This window comes from Petromyzon marinus, chromosome 29 (genome assembly GCF_048934315.1).
Source record: "Petromyzon marinus isolate PM22_M1 ecotype Great Lakes invasive population chromosome 29, UKy_Petmar_22M1.pri1.0, whole genome shotgun sequence".
Lineage (NCBI taxonomy): Eukaryota > Metazoa > Chordata > Hyperoartia > Petromyzontiformes > Petromyzontidae > Petromyzon > Petromyzon marinus.
In genome coordinates this window covers 13,292,522-13,309,548 of record NC_133695.1, presented here as the reverse complement: position 1 = coordinate 13,309,548, position 17,027 = coordinate 13,292,522, and the positions used below count along the sequence as shown (strand labels likewise).

The window sequence follows — 17,027 nt, the reverse complement described above, 5'->3', positions numbered from 1 at the left end:
ATTAGCTTGTGACTGGTCACAGAAATGGCTATGTTAAAGTTAAAGCATACGCATCCGCAGAGGCACCCCTTGACAAAGGAATCAGCATAGAATTTAGCATTGAAATAGCTAAGTTAAAGCATACACATCCGCAGAGGCACCCCTTGACAAAGGAATTAGCATAGAATTTAGCATTGAAATAGCTGAGTGATTAGCTTGTAACTGGTCACAGAAATAGCTATGTTAAAGTCAGAGCATACACATTCACAGAGGCACCTAGTACAAATCAAACAGGAGAGTTTAGCATTGAAATAACTTTTATTGGTTCACTATATAGTATTCATTATATATTGTAGTGTATACCCAGTTACTGTGAATAGCTCAGATGTGTAGGCCTTGACTTCAACATAGCCATTTCTGTGACCAGTCACAAGCTAATCACTCAGTTATTTCAATGCTAAATTATCCTGTTTGATTTGTACTAGGTGCCTCTGTGAATGTGTATGCTCTGACTTTAACATAGCTATTTCTGTGACCAGTTACAAGCTAATCACTCAGCTATTTCAATGCTAAATTCTATGCTAATTCCTTTGTCAAGGGGTGCCTCTGCGGATGTGTATGCTTTAACTTAGCTATTTCAATGCTAAATTCTATGCTAATTCCTTTGTCAATGGGTGCCTCTGCGGATGTGTATGCTTTAATTTTAACATAGCCATTTCTGTGACCAGTCACAAGCTAATCACTCAGCCATTTCAATGCTAAATTCTATGCTAATTCCTTTGTCAAGGCGCTTTGTTTCTTCTCACACAGCTTAAAGGTCGCGATCTGAGCGTGGCTTTTTCACTCCAGCGCTGTCCTCCAGACAGTCTCGTCCCTTCACCTGATGAAGGCCGCTTGTGTTGTGGCCGAAACGTCATGAGAATATTATTGTGTTATTTTATTTTATCAATTTATTATTTTATTCTCATTCTACGTGACTTTACCGAAAGAACCAAAGAAGATGAATCCTTGCAGTCACGAAAGCTTTAAATCGAAAGTTAATTTCATTAACGCAGCACAAAGAACATATAATTGTGCAAACTCATTTTGCATGAGCTCACGGTTGTTCGAAATTGCCAAGCAAAGCCTTTGTTGTTTTTGTTAAGCAATATACTGTAGTATTATTTTAGCAATTCCTTTAGAAACGTGGCCCTGTGGGGATTTTTTAAAGGACACTAAACCAGAAACCTGGCAGCCTCCAACAAGCACATACCAAAGGGTTTAATTTCCTGATACACCATAAAGTCTTGGCTTCAGAACACGCAGGTTCCATTTTTATATATGTTGTATGTGCACCAGATATTTTTTTTCAATATACAAAAAATTGGAGAGGATTTGACAGGCACAATCATGGTTCGTGTTCCTTAAATACAGCAACACCGTCTGTAAACCGGAATGTAAATTCGGATTTGTTAGGCGTTAATGAATATCGCTCACACAGCAGAGCTTGTACCATACCTGTGCTCTGCTGCAATGCAGGTGATAATTATGGTAATTACAAATCAGATCATGCATCATTTGGTCGAAAAATTATCTGTCGACAGCACCAGAATTCAACGTGAAATAACCTCAATGGCAATAACAATGTGTGATATTAGAGATAGCAATCTTGCTCGGAACAGCTTCAATAATTGCCAATCAGTGTTCTTTGCAGGTACTACATATTTTAAGTTACGTATGCCAAATTAACATTTTTGTGTCCTTGGTATGAAAGAAAACCGTAATTTAACATTAGCATAACAGTACGAACACTTCTGTGGCCTTTGAATGTCACAGGTGAATGCATTATCAATTTAATCGTGGGATACTGCGAATGTCCAAAATGAAGCCCAGCTCTTTGCTCCAGTTTAAAATTGCAGCTGTGCGCACCACACGGACCGACTGGACACCAGCCAGAGCACCGCTGCCTCTTTAGCTCTGGAGCCGCTTGTATTGGCTGGCTGCCACTCAGATTCCCCAACGCAACTTGCAGCTTCAGGCTCCAGGGGCGAAGTGTGACCGCACCAAACACTATCCGTCTTACCACACCTACCGCCTACTCCTCTCCGCGCCCACCACCACAGGACACCACTGTGGAGGGGTGAATCCAGATTGGGGGGTGATATTGGGGGGCCCTAAATATGTTAGGATTGCTCTGCCCCCAACTTGGGAAGATTTTAGATCTGCCTGTGCCAGTGTTATTAATGTTTTGGATCAGGGCTGTAAGTAATATTCACATATGTGCACACTCCGAATCTGGAAACTATGTGTGTGCATTATGTAACATCGTCGATTGTGGTTCAGGGAAATAACCCTTAATACATCGTGCAGCCAATGACTGGAACAAGCTCCCCTGTGACATGATGGGGAATTTTCCAACCAGCATTTATATATTTTGAAAAGAATAAGCTGGACCTTTGATGACCTTTTTTTGACATGTGATATATTTGTGTTACTACATTGTTGGTGTTGGTTCTCCACCATGGTCCATTGTAGCTGGAATCGGTAAACACAACTGAACCATATTATTCTCATGCGATGGTTCACCCACTGACCGTACGTCCCACTTCCCATAGTCACGACCGAGGTTTACCTCCACATTCACTTGTATGGCTTCGAGATCACGGATGTAATACACAGCCTCCTCCAACTTGTCTTGGTTTGTACTGGTTTATTTTTAAATCAGTTCCTGATGCAAATTGGTAAAAACAATGAAGTACAATGTTAGGTTCATATTGGACACAATGCAATAATGATTTATGCAATATCTAAATGTGTCCATAAGAGGTGTTTTGGGTTAGATTGTGTAAAAATGTGTCGTTAAACCCACCACCACCCGACACTTAAACAAAACATAACAATTCGATACTAGTTCAGCACACCGGTGTGTTGGAGAGTAAACCCACAAAATGTATAATTTAAATGTGACCACATCTCAAGATGCTGTAAAAATAGGGGACCAGGAGTGGACATAATTTGTAGGATATTTTTGTTGAGGGGATGGAGTGGCCAGTAAAATATTTACATGACAGTGGGAAATGAGATAATGGTAGAGAAGTGCAAATAGCACACTTCATTCATAGGCAGAAGAGTCTTGAGCCTAAATTAGAATAGAGGGAGGGAGGTATAATCGGAATTACAGAAGCCAGGGAAGGGATTCCAGACCACAGGGGCAGCAATAGCAGTAGAGCAGTGGCCTCCCATTGAGGGGAGGTTGAACTGGGGGCTTTGACAGGAGGGCTTGCTTGCTGAAGCAGGGAGCATGTGACGGGAAGCAGCGAAAGTAGGGTGGGGGAGAGTCTACAGGGAGTCATGAAGGTTATGAATGCGGTTTTGGAGCCGTTTCAGGATTGTACTGAAGCCAGTGGAGAGATGTATGTCGAACTTCTTTTGAAATAGGGAATTGGGGGGTGAGGTGATGATGTGGACTTGTTTGTGTTGTATCTTCAAATATTTGCAATACCCATTATCAGTCATGTGTGCAATACACCTGCTTCCTTAGCCTTATTCACATTCATATTACATTATTGTTGTGCTCATCGAGATGAGTTAAATTTCAAATGTTCTTAAAATTATTGTGCAGCTAAAACGTCTTGATGTAATCCAGGTCACCCTTGCAAAAGATTCAATGCTGTTTCGTGTCTCAATGGGTTAAATTTAATTCCAGACTGACTGACCCAACAGGTGCAGGTGAGACGTCTGTCAGAGGCATCGTATGGAGGTTTATAGGAAAGGAGATGTGGGTAGTCCATCCGGGAGAAAGTCGTTGAGTTGGAAGACTGACGTTACACATGTGTAGTGTGCTATTTCACAGACACTAGTAGGAGGTACTTTCTCTTTTATTCCTGCTTTCACAGCCTTAGGGGATAACCACACACCGAGTCGGGACAGCCAACATGCTGCCAGACCCACAGCTTGAAGAGGGTGAAGATCACAATGACGACGGCACGACGAGTTCCATTCCAGATCGCAGCCGTGCCGACTGAGTCGGAGCTCGCCTTACATCCTGAACAGTGTGGCCAGGCTCTGCCCTCAGCCCCGCACCCCTCTGGATCCCCCAGATGGCTCCATGCCTTGCCCACAGGTGCAACTGTTGTATAATGTTGTATATATGCCCCCTTTTTCCATCTTAATATTGACAAGTGATTTTCCAATACATATAGATACATATTTCTATTGTGTTTTTTTATAATGAATAAAAACACCAACCCAGGCCTCAGCATGGCATGTGGAGGTCATGAAAAGCCATTTGCCATGACCTACTGGTGACAGTTCACAAACTCCCAGGGTCAGAGGGAGCAGACAAACCAGAGCACAGCGAATTGCAGGAGACTGACGTAAACGCAAAGGAGCCTAGGATCACCAAGAGTTTGCGTTAGCCTAGACATAGTTAAGTAAAAAAAAGCTCATCCATTTATCCTGTGGTACTATTAAAGTAACGTTAAAGTTCGGGATTCAACGACAGAAGTGGGATAACATGGTCAATCTTCACACCCACTCCAATTAAACCAGGCCACAAGCTACATCAGGAACCATCACCCATCTATTAATTCAATATGAAATGTTATTTGCATATTTTAATAATTTCTATACAACTTTACCCGAAGCATATGACAATCAGAATTTTCCTAAGTCAAAAGGAATTATCTAACCTCCAGCCATAAGCGAATAATAAGCAGAGTTAAAATAAGATTAAAGAGGGAAAAAACAAGAGCACAGCAAAACTGCAAACGTAAGCTAAACTGGAAAACCCAAGGGCGTGGAGAGGGAGGCAAATGAATGCAAGCTTGTGAAGCTGACATCGGGACGCTAAAGATAAGAATAAGAGTGGCATGAATCAAACAACTCATTGTCGCTGCCACCTGCACTCAACAAGGCTGAAAATGGCGATAACTAATACTCCCTCACCTACACAGAGTGACGGAAATTAATGAGGCCTTGAATTGGCGGCGTCAGCGAGACAGCGGCCACAACGGGCGAGTAGAGAGAGTGAGGGCGAAGGGTGGCGGACCCCGCGCGAGCAGGAATAAGGGCAGGAGGAAGAGATACTTGGAATGCCAGCGTGTCAGCAAGACACCCAGGCAAAGTTAGGTTAAAAAAAATTCACAGTACATAATTTCATACATAACATTAGTGTTAACGCTATTCACCGTAAACTATATCCCGCTTACGTAACACTAAGTGAAGCTTGAGTGATGTTAAACCGGGGGCCAGGGAAAAAGAGGGTTTCCCGGCCGCCTTTGTCTCCCTGCAGTACATGATAAGAATATGCTTACGCTTAAGGGAGCACCTTCCCTTGACATAAAGTCAAAAACCACAACGGAAAGCTGAAACAGACCTTGGGTTACATACAGAATCATAACTGTGGAAATGTGGTGAAATGAAAATGTTAACTTAAAAATTTAACCATTCCCTTGTGTGTCGGGGACATGACATGCGGGGAGGAAAGCTTGCCCTCCCTCTCGCACCGGCAGACAGAGAGGCAGACAGAGAGACGCCTCCTTTGAGACAATTTGTATCATCTGGTTGTTTTACTTTTTGATGGTTTATGGAAGGAGGAGGACAGCGGAATATGCCGTGGGTGATGCACACAAGGACACACACATACGGACAGATCATGACACAGCAAAATCGAAAGAAACCCCGCCTTATGAGAAGATCCAAGTGAAGGGATTTTTAGCATAAAAGAGAACGCTACAGCATTGAAACCTCAGTTCGATCGGCTGACCGGAGCCGGCCCATCGGGGCTCAGTTCGTCAGGAACTCGGCTGAGTTCAGTCGGCTCACCGGAGCAGGCCCACCGGGACTCAGTTCGTCCGGAACTCAGCTGAGTTCGGGGGAACTCATCAACGGAGCTCCTCAACGGAGCTTCTCAGCACCTTAGCTCACCAGCAAGGAGCTCATCACCTCAGCTCACCTCGGCTCATCAGCTTGCCGACCGCTCATCAGCAAAGACCCGCTTGCCAGCTCAACGCGTCCCTGCAGTAGATCAACCGCCGCCGTTGGCAGCGGTTGATCTCTAAATAGCGATGGTCGCTATTTAGTGACGGGGCCGGACGACACCACCGTGCATGCTGCGAGCCAGCCGTGGGCGCCATCTACCGACCGAGCTCCGCAACTGCAACAGCGTGTCAACTGCTCAACCTACGTCCCCGAACCGAATCAATCATCGGAGAGGAGAATCGACTGATACGTATGACGCGCACCGCCCCCTCACCACACGACAACCAGGCGTCTGTTTGACGTAAAGAATCAACTCCGAACACTGACTATTCAAAACAATTTATATCAGGAACAAGGACAATCCCAAAACGAGAAGCATCTAAACCTGAAGGCATCGCTACAGATCGGGTGATAATAGTTCGTCGTTTTAAAAGTATAATCATTTCCTCCTTAATATTTAGTGGGCTGTACTCTTAATCGCATAAATTCCCAACAGATCCATCAATACGAATTGATTCTTGACACTTTCCGCAGAGCCACGCTCACGTGAGGAATGGTGTGTCCCACCAGATCCTTATCAGGCGATCTGGTCCACAATTAATTAAAACTTGGTATAAGATAAAGATCTTCGGGGAAAAAGAGCACACCATCGCATGCCCTTACTCCAAGCCATTCTATAGTCAGATAATCTGCCGATGGATCTGTTGAGATTTGTGCCTTTGAGAATAACTGTTTTTGATTGTTTTTTTTAATATCGCCGTATAATCTTTAAAGTACCTTTCGTTCATAATCGCCACACGTACTCGCGTACTCTACAGAATACTCAACTGTTCCGTGACCCAATATGCTAACAACGTGATAAGGGTTGCATATGATCAATAAGGAGTGCGGTACTGCGTGAACAATTCAAGTATAATCTTATATTTTAAAGTTAAGGTTTTTGTTTAGAATAGCTTGCACGCATGTTTTAACGACTCTCTCTCACTAACAACAATCGCGTTATGCGGGATCCATGTTCCGTTGCCAAAGTGAAATCGTACAGTCGTTGATGATACTGTATTGATACCGTGTTGAAGTTCCGAGATTGAGAGTTCACATACTATATTATAGTTAAGGTTTAATTAGAAAATCAATTGATTAATGCAGAAGTGGCCATGTGATTATTTCCTATAATTTTTGCATATGGACTGTATCCTGCGATGAGATATGAACTCGGGGACCTAAAATATAAACACACTAATTCACTCAGTCATGTTAAATCGAGAATGATATGAACCTGGGGACCTAAAACATAAACACACTAATCCATACTCAGTAAATGTTAAAGCGAGAATGATATGAACCTGGGGACCTAAAATATAAACACACTCCATACTCAATAAATGTTGAAGTGAGAATAATTGTATTATACTGATCGATAATATGAAGTTAGACAACGAAGCCAAGTTGACACTAGCATAACTGCATACGATTGATTGCATTATCCCGATTGATAACCCCACCTCGTCAACGAGGCGGGGCCTGATTATCATAAAGGATATCATTAACATAACCACAACCACTCGTATAAATTAATATGAATTAGCATAAGTATACGCATAATAATACAAATTAACATAATTTTGGATAAATTATGCAAATTTTAAATTTCATTTAATTTTTCTTATTTTCATCAAATTTTCACACACCACATATACAACAATATGTAGGTTATGAAAATTTGATGAAAATAATACAAATTAAATGAAATTTGAAATTTACATAATTATCCGAAATTACGTTAATTGATTTAATTTATGTGCATGAATTATGCTAGTTCGGGAGATAATTGTATTAATTTATGCGAGTGTGTGTGGTTATGCTAATTCAAGCCGTTATGATAATTAGGCCCCGTCTAGCTGGTGAGGGTCGGTTATCAATCGGGATAATGCAATTAATCATATGCAGTTATGCAGGTACTGTAAGCATGTCAGATTAAACTCGGCTTCGTTGTTTAACTTCGTATTATCGATCGGTATAATACAATTATTCTCGCTTTAACATTTACTGAGTATGTGTTAGTGTGTTCAGCCAGGTCTCCAAGTTCAGATCTCAGCGCAGAATACAGTTCTTATGCATGAATTTCAGGAAAGAACACAGCACTTCTGCGTTAATCAATTTTATTTCTAACTAAACTTTAACTCTAGAAGATGCAACTCTCAATCTTGGAATTTCAACACAGTATCAATACAGTATCATCAACGACTGCGTGGTTTCACTTTGACAACGGCACATTGATTCATTCCCCCGCGTAACGCGAGCTCAGTTGGTGAGAGAGAGAGAGACGTTAAAAACATGCATATGCTATTCTAAACAAAAACCTTAACTTTATAATATGCAAATTCGTATATTTGAAAATTGCCCACACCATCCTGCATTCATTTATAGATCCATAAGCAACCTTCAAGGCAATTCGTATCACGTTGTTTCACTTTGGGTATCAGAGCAATTAATTCTTATGCAGTGTAACACGAACACGTGCGGCAATTATGAACGAAAGATACTTCAAGATCATACGGCGATATCCATACGAAAAGACAATCAAAACAGTTATTATTCCCAAAGGCACAAATATATCAATAGATCCATCGGCAAGATTATAGGATTACAGAAATGGCTTGGAGTGAGGGTGTGCGATGGAGTGCGCGCTTTCCCCTGAGATCATTATCTTGGGCCAACTTTTAATTAATTGTGGACCAAGTTGCCTGATAAGGAAACCTGGTTGGACACGCTATTCCCCCCCGTGAGCGTAGCTCCGTGGTGAAGGTGTCAAGGATTAATTCGTATTGATGGATCTGTTGGTAATTTATGCGATTAGAAGTACAACCCAAGACAAAATAATTAGGAAGAAATATTATTAATGTACTTATGAACGACGGACTGTTATCACCCGATCTGTCGCGATGCTTTCACGGCCACTGATGTTTCACGTTTTGAGGATTAGGCTTTTGTTACTGACTCGTGTACGGGTGAGGGATATGGATTGTGTTGAGTAGTCAGTGTTCGGAATTGATTCTTTGCGTCAAGCAGATGCCTGGTTTGTCGTGTGGTGGAGGGCAGTGTGCGTCATACGTATCAGTTGATTCTTCTCTCACAGTGGTCGATTCGGGTTCGGCTGACGTAGGTTGACGAGTTGATATGTTGTTGTAGTTGCGATGGTCGTCGGTAGATGGCGCTCACAGCTCGCTCGTAGAGAGCTGTCTCGGTGATCGCCATTGGCATGGTGGCTGACTCACGGTTATGTCGTTGACGTGATGGTCACTGGTTGCCCTCTCTGGCGCTGGTGATACACATTTGTTGTGATGCTCCTTTTGATCGTGCTGACTCGCACCGCGTAGCCTGTCGCTAAACAGCGAGTCTCGCCATTCTGGTGAGCTGTAGAGACTTCTTCTGCGTCGGTGGTGGTTGATCTTCTGATGGTTGATCTTCTTCTGCAGGGATGAGTTGAGCTGGTCCGCTGGTCGCTGAGCTTGTCCGCTGGCTGATGAGTTGAATTCAATGCTGGAGCGTCCTATTTTTATGCCAAAATCTCTCCCCTTGACTCCTTACAAGTGCGGAGCTCCGTGATTTAGCTGTGTGTCGTGGTCTGGAGTGTGTGTGTCCGTATGTGTCAGTGTGTGTGTCATTTATGGCATGGTTCTGTTGCCCTCCTCTTTCTATAAACCATTAAAAAAACATGTTACAAATCGTCTCGAAGGCGTCTCTATGTCTGCCTGTGCGAGAGGGAGGGGCGAGTTTCCCCACTGTATGACCTTTTCCGACGCACAAAGGGTGGGTTAAGGTTTTTAAGTTAACATTTTATTCCATCATAGTTTGGTATCGTACCACTTACAGTTATGATTCTGTATGTGACTCAAGGTCTGTTATGTTAGTTTTCCATCGTGGTGTTTGATTTTATTTCAAGGGAAGGTGCTCTCTTGAGCGTATGCATATTCTTATCACGTGCTGCGGGAAGACAAAGACGGCCGGGAGGCTCTCTCTCCATTGCCCTCGGTTTACCATCACTCAAATATCATTTGTTTCATGTTCACCAAGGTTGTGATTCACCCCGTTATCTTTGCCCTTCCTCAGTTTTTATTAATTTTCGTCATTCGTGTGTATGCTTATCATTTATCATTTTATTTCCGATATAATGGGTTAAGAGGTAAGTTTCATGATCCTGGAAATTCGTATTCCTTGGTGTTTGCAAGTTTATATAAACGGAATACAGTTTCCGGTGAATAACATTAACATGAATGTTCTATAAGACACTTATGTATTGTAATTTTCTTTAACTTAAAGATTGCTCGCCTGGGTTTTTGCTGACGCACGCTCGTTGTTGTAAGGATCCCCGCTCCCGCCCCCTCTCTGCTTGCGCGGGGATATGCCATTTGTCTGGCTGTGGTGGGGGGAAGTGTTGTTTACTGAATCCTAGCTCTCCCGTGAGCGTAGGTGGCCTGCGATAATTCCTTGGCCCTGGTTTACTTCTGCTCTCCCGCGCTGCGGGAAGACAAAGGCGGCCGGGGTCTTTTTCTCTCTCTCTCTCTAACGCTTGAGTTAACACTGCATTATTATTATTTGCTTATGTCCTGAGGTTAGAGAATTCGTTTTGACTTAGGAAAAATTCTGATTGCCGTACGCTTCGGTCAAGTTGTGTAGAAATTATTCAAGATGGAAATAACATTTCGTATTGAATTAATAAATGGGTAATGGTTCATTGATGTAGCTTGTGGCCTGGTTTTTAATTGGAGTGAACGTGAGGATCGATAATTTTAGCTTATTCCTGTTGTTGGATTTTGAACTTTAACGTTACTTTAATAGCAATGAAGGGAAAAATGGTTTAGCCGTTGGCTTGGCTATGTCTGCGGGCTGACGAAAGGGGCGAACTCTCGGCGACCCCGGCCACTGCGTTACGTCAATCCTGCTGTTTGCTTGCCCAGTGCTTGGTCTGTGCCCTCTGACCCTGGGCATGTTTGTGAACTGTCAAAATTATGTCAGCAGGTCATGGTAAATCGTCCCTTGGCAATCTGGCGATTCTCCGATAGCCAATAACCCTTCTCTGGCCCGGGAGTTTATTATTTATATATATATATTTTATGGCCTTTTGACGATTTCCATCTGTGTTTGCTGCAATTGCGTGTTTTCATTTATTATTTCGGTCACAATTAAAAAAACAATATATCGGCAAATAATCTTATTAATATCAATTTTGGAAAAGGCCGATATATCCAACAACCCCTAATTATGTTGTCTACCAATCTCCCAGTGCACGCGCTCCAGTGACTCATTCCACGTCACTACACATGTGACATGGGTATTTCCATTCAGCAACAGGACATATTTAAGCTCCGTTTTGCAGTGAAGCTGTGTCCAGTGCACATGAAAAAAATATTATACAATTTACCTGTCTGTTAAACTATGCAATTTAAACACCCTCCCAGCGCCTTTACGCAATGCTCAGTGTGCTGTCATAACCCTGGCGGCCTGAGTTAAATTCTGGCCCCCACGCCACCTGACCAGCATGGTGAAGTATGGTCAATCAACCCCTATGACTAACAAGGCGTGTGAAGGCCTTATTATTTATTGATTGAACAATGCAAACATTTGCCAAACTACATTCTTAAAAATTCAAGCTGATGTTACACACGGAGGTAAAATGTAAACATTAAAATACTAAAATTGCATGTATGTCACTGCTTATATTTGAAACGTAAGTAATTTTATGCCGAGTTTTCCAATGACACAACAACTATTGGTGCAAAATAAATTACGGATATGTAGAATGGGGTGGGCAGCACAGTGGTAACACTGGTGGCCTCGCAAACATGAGGGTCTGGGTTCGATTCCCGACTCTGAGTGCACAACTGTGTGGAGTTTGAATGTTCTTCCTCTGTTCTTGCATGGGTTTCCTCTCTCTCATCGATAAAAAAAATCAAACAATTGAATTAGTGCTGGCTAAACTTCTCAAAGTAGCGTGAGGCCGACTCATCACATCTTGCGGGGGATCGCTTCTCTGACCAAAATAGTTCCACGGTTCAGTTTACAATTGCAAGTTCGCGTTTTAATTCAATATAAAAAATATGTATATTTCATGGAAGCTAGTTCGTAAGTATGCGCATTCATAATTCAAGGACCGCACGTGACCTATAATTAGCTTTAAAATACAATCACTTAAAACATTCACGATAAAACTACCTTCCTTTCCGCATGCTCGTCCTGCACGGTGCTGGTCGCGTGTGACTTGTGGTCGCCCGCGATTGCACAGAGCGTGCGCACCAGACACTCGTCCTGTTGGCAGTAGTAGCCCAGTTGCTCTTTGTGCCTGGGGCACCTGCGCTCCTCCATGTTCAGCTTGGGGTTGACCAGGTGAGGCCGGACGTGCTGCTCGCAGAAAAGCATCTCGCACTTGAGGCGCATCCGCACCGCAGCGCGACGTCACCGCTCAGACAGCTGCGTCCCGGATTCGGCGCGCGTCCCGGATTCGGCGCGCGTCTCTCAAGCGCCGAGTTCTGCGGTTGACGCAACTCCAGAACTATCGCCTCTGGTCTATACGATTTGGTGTTTACTAAATAACGTTTACTTTATGCCAAGTAAGGCCCACTGAGCTGTGTAGTTCTTTTTCAGAAGTGGCCTTGCTATCACAAATGATAGCTCAACGAAGTAGTGGCTTATCACGTGCAAATGTATACCTTAAACGAGTGATGTTGATTCTAAATGTGGAGGAAAACCTGGAGGACCCGGGAAAAACTCCACACTACCACAGAGAGACAGACACTCAAACTCCAAATATACAGCAGGCGTCAGGGTCGGGATCGAACCCATGACCTCTTGTATACCAGGCGAGGTAGTTAACATCTCGCCATCGTGGCGCCTTTGCGAATGGTGCCACAGATTTTTTTTATATTTATAAACATTTTTTTTATTAAATCACAATTCTATAAAGGCCACATGAAAAGTCCCTTCCATGCCTGCCCATGATGGTAGCAGCAGCAAGATGCCAATGCCGAGGTCTGCCAGGCACGACGAGAGGGATTCAGGAGAGAGTTCGTGTAGTTTGGCTCTTCCACCTCCTTTGTTGAAGGAGCACAGATCACAGTGATTTACTATGTGTGGTTTCATATTTTGGGTTCCATGGCCACAATCGCAAAAGTAAAAATGTATTTTCTGTATCGACACAAGCACTGCTTCCCCCCTATGTTCTGCTTGGAATTGATAAAAGCTACCGTACTGCCTCTACTTGATTACTGTGACATCGTATATAAATTAGCCCCCAGTACTTTACTGAAGAAGCTTGATTCAATTTATCACTCGGCCTTAAGATTTGCATTGAACTGCCCATATAGGATCCACCACTGCGATCTCTACATTGGGTCAAACTGAACTTCTCTTAATGATCGACGGCTTGTGCATCAGATATTATTTATTCACGATGTACTAAAAAAAAATCAACAGACTACCTGCTGGATCTCCTCACTGTTTCGAAGAACAAATGTGACCTAAGGTCTTCGCTCATTTACCAGCTTCACATTCCTTATTGCCGTACAAATACTGGAGGAAGGGCCTTTTCTATTGATGCCCACAGGGTCTAGAATGCTATCGCCAATAAACTGCAACTTGGATCATTACCTGTGAGAGCTTCACTCAAAACTGCTCTCGAGGAGTTGTACACCCCTAGCTGCAACTGCTATTCAGAATGGCCTGAAATCAAATGTATCATTCCGGATGACCGCTGAAACGTATAGTCTTGAGTTTTGATTATAGTGTGCTGATCATTAAAGGTGTATTGAAAAAATTAGATTCTGTAACTGATACTCCTGCTGTTATGGAGTGCCTCATGCAGCCAACTATGGCTGCAAAGTTTGGTCGTACATGTTATGTATATCGTTTATTGTTAAATTTGAATCACAGTTCCTATGATCACTGTTACATTGTTTTTATAGCTTTATTTGGTGATTTTGAAAAGGTTTTGGTTTAGCCATGTTTGTTTTTTGTAGTACAGAGTTAACCTGATAACTTTAATCTACATTGTCTTATGGTTGTTATTGTTTGACTTGCATCCCACTGGGATTTTTTGCACACAGCATTGAAATACGGTGTTTTTTTCTGGAAGACTTTGCTGTTTTTTCCAGGATTTTTCTGTTGCGTGTAGTCACTTCAAGATGTTTCTTGTTCATGTTTTTTGTTTTGTTGCGGTTTCACTCGAGTCAAGAGCTGCATGACTCACGGGGTTATACCTAATAAATGAAACTGAAAACTGAAATCTATTTCTCCGAGTCACTTTGTATCTCTGTGTTCATGGGTTTACGATATTGTCCTTAGTTTGGGTTGCATGGCAACAGTCGTACTGTGTCTTGTGTTTTATGCATCTCTTTGTGTCAATCTCTGTAGCTCTCAATGTATCTGTTTCTCTATTGGTCTTAATGCTCAGTCTCTCTGAAGGGTTCCCAATCTGGGGTCTGCGGAAAAGAAAACAAATCTTCAATAGAAAGGTGAATGAAGATGTCCTCTTTGGAAAATCGTTGACAAGTGCCAACACGCGCAAACTGCAGGGGCTTTTAAAAGTTTTTCATCATTTCACAGAAGAGAATAATATTGATTGGTCAAAATGTGTTGGAATTAGCACAGACGGGGCTCGTGCTTTGACAGGTCAGGAGTATAGTCGCGTGCCAACATTAGCAAACTCCATCCACCGTAGCAGCCACAGGGAGGCGCTAGCTACAAATAAATGCCTGCTTGACATCATTGGAGGAATCCGTGTGAAATCGGTACATTTCAGCAAGGCTCGTCCTTTGAATTCAAGAATATTTGCGGAACTTGTGTGACGAGATGGGTAATGATCACGGTCGACCACTTCTGCATACTCAAGTCAGGGCCGGATGAAGGTTCTTGTCGGCCCAATAGGCACTTCAGTTTCGTAGGCCTTCAGTGATAGCTTTCTAAAGTTGGTTACTGCTGCTGCCCGTATTACTACTGCCACCGCTGTCACTCGCTAAAACAACAACGCCGCCTTGCCCTCCTTTGCACTACTCTCTATTGAGAATGCGATTGTGCGAAATACACCATTTGAAGATGTTATTGATAATATTGCAATGAAAAAACTCTCGAAAAGTTCATCTCAGGTGTTAATTTCTCTCTCACCTTATGGGAAAAAAACAATTGACATTGACAGGACTGTGCATATCCTTGCTATATGAATATATTTATTCAAGAAGATATCTACTTGATTTGAAGCTTTCGTGACTGCAGGAATCCATACTCTTTGAGTAAGAAGATATCTTGGTTAACATTTTTACCATACATACAAACAGTGAGGGAAAAAAGTATTTGATCCCCTGCTGATTTTGTACGTTTGCCTACTGACAAAGAAATGATCAGTCTCTAATTTTAATGGTAGGTTTATTTGAACAGTTAGAGACAGAATAACAACAAAAAAATCCAGAAAAACGCATGTCAAAAATGTTATAAATTGATTTGCATTTTAATGAGGGAAATAAATATTTGACCCCCTCTCAGAAAGATTTCTGGCTCCCAAGTGTCTTTTATACAGGTAACGAGCTGAGATTAGGAGCAATCAATCAATCAGATTCCAAACTCTCCACCATGGTCAAGACCAAAGAGCTCTCGAAGGAGGTCAGGGACAAGATTGTAGACCTACACAAGGCTGGAATGGGCTACAAGACCATTGCCAAGCAGCTTGGTGAGAAGGTGACAAGAGTTGATACGATTATTCGCAAATGGAAGAAACACAAAAGAACTGTCAATCTCCCTCGGCCTGGGGCTCCATACAAGATCTCACCTCGTGGGGTGGCAATGATCATGAGAACGGTGAGGAATCAGCCCAGAACTACACGGGAGGATCTTGTCAATGATCTCAAGGCAGCTGGGACCATAGTCACCAAGAAAACAATTGGTAACACACTACGCCGTGAAGGACTGAAATCCTGCAGCGCCCGCAAGGTCCCCCTGCTCAAGATAGCACATATACATGCCCGTCTGAAGTTTGCCAATGAACATCTGAATGATTCAGAGGACAACTGGGTGAAAGTGTTGTGGTCAGATGAGACCAGAATGGAGCTCTTTGGCATCAACTCAACTCGCCGTGTTTGGAGGCACTTCAGTTTCGTAGGCCTTCAGTGATAGCTCTCTGCCCGTATGTGTAGGGGGATGAGGTGTCCCATCGTGTGTAGGGTGATGAGGTGTCCAATCGTGTGTAGGGGGATGAGGTGTCCCATCGTGTGTAGGGGGATGAGGTGTCATATCGTGTGTAGGGTGATGAGGTGTCCCATACCCTAGGTCGACTCAGACTCAAATGAGTACCTGGTGCGGTGTGTAAACATCGCCACTGGGGAGACAAAGGCGGCCGGGCGTGGTGCTGGCCACCCACCCCCTCGTGTACCGTAGGTGCTCGCTAGCAGCACTTGCCTCTACAGTCTGTTAAGGCTACACGGGGGATCTTTGTCTTTAGAGGTTGTCACATGGTGTGTGTGAGGGTGAGGAGGTTGTCACATGGTGTGTGTGAGGAGGTTGTCACATGGTGTGTGTGAGGAGGTTGTCACATGGTGTGTGTGAGGAGGTTGTCACATGGTATGTGTGAGGAGGTTGTCACATGGTGTGTGTGAGGAGGTTTATACTCTTTGGTTCTATTGGGTAAAGTCACGTAGGTGAAAATAAAATAACAAAAAATCACGACGTTTCGGCCACAACACAAGCGGCCTTCATCAGGTGAAGGGACGAGACTGTCTGGAGGACAGCGCTGGAGTGGGAGAAGCCACGCTTAGATCACGACCTTTAAGCTTGTGATCGCGCTTGTGTTGTGGCCGAAACGTCGTGATTTTTTGTTATTTTATTTTGACCTATGTGACTTTACCCAATAGAACCAAAGAGTATGGATCCTAGCAGTCACGAAAGCTTTAAATCTAGAATTGTGAGGAGGCTGTCGCATGGTGTGTGTGAATGTGAGGTTGTCACATGGTGTGTGTGAGGGTGAGGTTGTCACATGGTGTGTGTGAGGAGGTTGTCACATGGTGTGTGTGAGGGTCAGGTTGTCACATGGTGTGTTTGAGGAGGTT

The 17,027-nt window shown here is 43.2% G+C and overlaps 1 long non-coding RNA gene across 1 annotated transcript; it reads right to left on the bottom strand.

Moving 5' to 3' along the window:
* Nucleotides 1-6,694: 6,694 nt before the first annotated feature.
* LOC142929357 (uncharacterized) lies at nt 6,695-7,423 on the bottom strand. Its single transcript, XR_012945652.1, has 2 exons — nt 7,225-7,423; nt 6,695-7,160 (listed from the first exon to the last, which is right to left on the bottom strand). It is a non-coding gene; the product is annotated as an uncharacterized LOC142929357 (long non-coding RNA).
* Between the last annotated feature and the right edge of the window lie 9,604 nt (nt 7,424-17,027).